At 36.5% G+C, this 4,934-nt stretch overlaps 1 pseudogene; it reads right to left on the bottom strand.

Annotated features, from left to right (window-relative positions):
• Positions 1–3,508: 3,508 nt before the first annotated feature.
• Positions 3,509–4,336, bottom strand: LOC149231177 (T-complex protein 1 subunit beta pseudogene; annotated as a pseudogene).
• Positions 4,337–4,934: the final 598 nt, after the last annotated feature.

The following is a 4,934-nucleotide window of genomic DNA, read 5'->3' as shown; positions in this document are numbered from 1 at the left end:
AAGGAAGTTGAATTGAGGGGTATCGAAGGGAAACCTGGAAAGATATTCAACTTTAACATCATGACAAAGCTTCTAAATAAAGAAAAAGGAGATGTAATTACACAATTATGTTCACTAGAAGATCCCACATCGAAATCATGTATTTCTCGAGATCTCCAAAACGTTTTAGACAATCATTCCAAGGTATTTGATACTCCCAAAGGCCTCCCACCTATTCGTGATCATCATCATGCTATTCATTTGATTCCAGGAAGTGTTCCTCTGAACATCAGGCCTTACAGATATCTATGTGCCCAAAGGAGTGGTAACTCATTCAAAAGTTTCAAAAGATCCCAGTTCAAACAATATTGCGAGAACTTGACAAGGAAGGAAAAATCATATTGGAACCTGAAGCAGTCATAGAACCGAGAAATAAAAAGCTACGAAATAGATCAATTTCAAGCAAATGGAAGAACTTACCTACTGAAGATTCCACATGGGAGGACAAGAATTTATACATAAGCATGAAGAACTACTCAAGCATTGAGGACAACACTTTTTGAAGGAGAGGGGCATGTTAGGTCCCTACACTACTAGTGTAACTGCTTATTGTTATTAATACAACCCTCTTATTATATTGTTGTGCCCATGTAGTCCCCATATTGTTATTATTGTGCCCCATAGAAGCCCACTATTGTTATTATTGTGCCCTTACATTATTATTGTTATGTTAGATCTGATTATATTATGACCCATTAGACTCCTATATAAATAAAAGAGGTCTTGTCATCTATATCATCCAATAATTGTTCATTTGTGTAATGTAAAGGAGGTTGACCCCTCGAAGTGGCTTATTTTTAAGGCATTTATCTATCTTTTCTATCTTTCTGTGTGTTGGTTTCATAACATCTAATTTGTCAATGAAAGTATTATATTATTATTTTTAAATGTAACATTACATGACAACATCTCCCTCACACTAAGTTGCATAACACATCTTGGCGTAGTGATTAGAACTACGCCATGGTTTATATTTTTTCAACATTTTTGCAGTGATCTAACTACATAATAAAAAACTTTTTGATTCATGAAGAAATTCCTCTTTTTCATATGAAGGTGTTGATGTGGCCCAAATATATATTCTACATAATAAAATCCTCATGCGCAAAAAGGATGATGAGCTTTTACAATAAAAATATTTTCATCAAAAACGAAATTATTAGCTAATTTTTTAGTCTATGCAAAAATCAATCAGGGAATACTCTTCCATCAACATAATCTGAACTCCACCTAAAACAAAAAATACCTTCCCAGATTTAATAAGGTTTGATGTAAGAAGTGTAGTAGTTGTAGCAACATATCCAACAGTTGCTTTATATGTCTACAGTTTAGGTACAAAGAGAACAAAAATTCGCTATCCATTTCCCCAAGTCCTCCTCTAGCATATCCTATTTTGCTCATCATTCAAGATCCAATACCAAGTACTGTGTTTTTTAAAGCTAGGTGACACAAAGGCATATTATGAAGCACAATCACTAACATCAAGCTCGATACAATCAATATCATGAAAGGTGGAACATGGTGAGCCTACCATCTCATATCAGTGGTCTTCCTCTCAATAATTTGTAGTTGATTAATTTCCATCTCAAGGTTCTATTTACACTCCTATAAACGTTAAATAATATTATTCTTATTTGTAAACTTCAACAACAATGCATCATGATATTTTGTCGAAGTTTAATATTGGTTATTTGATATTGATCTTGCAAATTTACTTCTTCAAGAAACAATTTTCTGAGTCCAACATGGACTCAAGTTCCTCCTCAAAATTATCAGGAAGGTCAATCTTCATCTAAAATCTGTCTGCAATATTCTAAAAATACTTTACTTTACCATGGTTGATTCGAGACTATCAACCTTCTTAATTTTCTGAATGATTATAGTTTGGAATTGATTCTTAAGTGTTTCATTCTCTTCTTGAAAAAGAGTTATGACTAACTACAACTAAAGGACCTCACCATGAAGCTAATTAATTTTTCTCTTCTCATGAGGTTTCTACAATCTTTCACCTATATTGATAGCTTGTTTGTGGTAGAATAATTTGGGAAATAAGCATAAAAAAATAACCATTTATTGGAACACAAAAACAAATATTTAACCTGAAGAAGTAAATTAAAGCACATCCACTTCATAAAAAATAATGACGGCCTTATTATTATATGAAAACACCACTAAATTAGTGTCTAATCATTGCCCAATTACTCTAAGAAGTTCAAACAATACATTATTGATGATGGTCACATTCAAAAGAAATGATTTTTTTGAAAAAGTATTTCCCTTTAAACAATATAATTTTAAAATAAATATTCTTGGAAATATTTAAAATATATCCCTCAAACGACTTTGTCTAAAAGGAGAATGGCTAGCTTTATGAATGGTAATGTGTCACAATTAAAGAGATATCTTATGCAACGATTGCGTATCGGTAGGGAAAAAATGATCTTTAGAGAAGTGGGTTGTCTATGTATTGGAGTGGACTCATTCTTTGTATTTCAAGCTACCAATCTAATAAAATAGCATGACTAAAAAGCCTTTCCAAAATCCATTTTTGTCAGATCCCATTGTTCAATGCCATGAAAATAGTAGAGCCAAGTTTAGATCCACAAGCCAACTATAATTGTATCAGACGTGGCTATGTGGCAAAGAAAAAGGGCCAAGAAGTTGCAAATCCACATAATAGTTAACAATAAACTTGTGAGGTCGAATAGATCTCCTTTGAAAATTGGTGTTTGGATGGAAGATGGGGTAGATCTCTCCATGGTTGTAAATGAACATTTAATCCCATCGGTAAATAGCTCCTCCATTGCACCCACATTATGATGTCACCAATAGAATATTTCCTTCATGTAAGGCAAGTACCCCTAAACACCATTTAGATATGAAAATAATGAGGTTTCTTTAGAGTTGTCATTTGTTCCCATAAACATTTCTAATGGAAGTCTCATAAACATTGATTCGTAATGTGAGAGAACCTTTTTTATAGCATGCTCATTCAATATCAAAGAGAAATAAGATGAAGGATCGATAAATAAGAATGCAACAAATATGTAGACAACGTTTCCTTTTCGCAAGGATCCTTGCAAGGAGAACAAATCTTGCAGCACCTCAGCATGCATTAACCCTGATCCAATGACAAAGAAGAAGATTGTTGGACACCTAATCCTAAATGGGTTAGTGTGGAAGTCGAATGGACAAAAGCAGTCCAAGAGACCTTGGGATCTGAAACCCAAGAGTCACATATTGTAATATAAATGTATATCATTTGTCAATAAAAGAATGTACCACATGATTTATCTTTCCTATTCTATGTTTCCCATGTGTGTTTAACATGGTATCAGAGCAGGCGTATTCCTGCCCTGCATAATTACTCTGAGCCATTTGGTTTATGGCCTTTATGTGCAGGTTATTTCTGCCATGACTTCTGCATTTCATAAATATTTTCTCAGCTAAATTCTAGCTGCAACCTCTATCAATTTTCCAGCCCTATTTTTAGAATTCCTAAAATTAATTGTAACTCCTTGACTGTGCCCTCTGCACTCCCTGGGCTGTGCATATTCCTTTCCTGCGTGTTGTCTGCACTGTCCATGAGCGTTTCATTAAAAAAAAAAAAGGAGGCGCTGTGCGTTAACATACCTATCCGCTCTATGGTATTCGCTCTTGCTCCTTCATCCAGAAAAGAGTCCTTTAAAGACCCTCCTGCCTTTTTGATGATTTGTATTGATTCCAAGTTTGTACTCCCCTTCAGCCGCATCACTGCATCAACAGCCAATGATGCAAAATGTTGTTTGTCTTGTGCAAGGATTTTGGAACTGAGTGTTGTCATTGCAATATTCATCAGGTCGGACCGGAAGGATTCTGAATTTGCCTTATTGTCCCAAACCCGCTGTTCTAAAGCATTGCGAGCACACTCAGCAGCCATTCTATAACCAGAGATAATTGTCATAGGGTGAATCTTCATTGCTACTAGTTTTTCTGCCTCTCGCAAGAGCTCGCCAGCCAAAACAACTACTGAAGTGGTTCCATCTCCTACCTCATCATCTGGGACTTTCGAGATGTCGACCATTACTTTGGCAGCGGGATTATCTATGTGAAGCGATTTCAATATAGTAGCGCCATCATTTGTAACGGTGACACTATGTCCCCTGCCTGTGGATTGCAAAATTTTGTCCATCCCTTTAGGTCCTAGAGTCGTCTTTACAAGGTCGGCTATTGCCATGCCACCAACAAACGAAGCCATCCTGGCCCGTTCACCCTTCTCGTCCCTGGCATCGTCTTTAAATAACCTTTCAGTTGCCATGTCTGAGAGCAGGAAACGTTAACTGTAGAATCGATCGCCTCCTTTCTTCCGAAGGCTTCTGTCCGCCGGGAAGGAAAATATTTGATTGCAGAGGGAAGTAGAGTCTTGAGCGTAAAGCGAGGGTTGGGTTAAAACACCAAAGGAAAAACAGACAGAGAAAGATAGCCTGATTCCCGGAGACATACAGAAGACAGCGGCCTTATTCTCTTACCGGAGAGAGACAGGAGCGACAGAGCATATGGAAGCTTTCGGGCAAATAAGTCTTCCAAAGCCTCTCTCAACGTTCATAGATAGGAACGATCGCGGAGTCCTACAATCAGATATATAAGGCTGTTACGCTTTATAGCTTGGCTGAATAAACATTAGATTTGTGTGAAAGATTGATATCGGCGGAGTTTCTGTTATATCTTATAAGAAATTTCTGCATTTGCTCTAGGTTTTCAGGCATCTGAAAGTCTTGAATATTTGTCCGGTTCCCTGTTATATTCTATTTTGGTTTGTTACAATTTCAATTTCGATAGCAGACGTGAACATGGTAGCTGGACGGGTGTCTTGAGAACCCACTCATTTTTTGTTGTTGCCTGAGTTATCTCCTACC

The sequence above is a fragment of the Pinus tabuliformis genome, chromosome J (assembly GCF_031772625.1).
Source record: "Pinus tabuliformis cultivar Carrire ecotype Pingquan chromosome J, CPIR1, whole genome shotgun sequence".
Classification (NCBI taxonomy): Eukaryota; Viridiplantae; Streptophyta; class Pinopsida; order Pinales; family Pinaceae; genus Pinus; species Pinus tabuliformis.
This window is presented reverse-complemented; position numbering and strand designations above follow the sequence as displayed.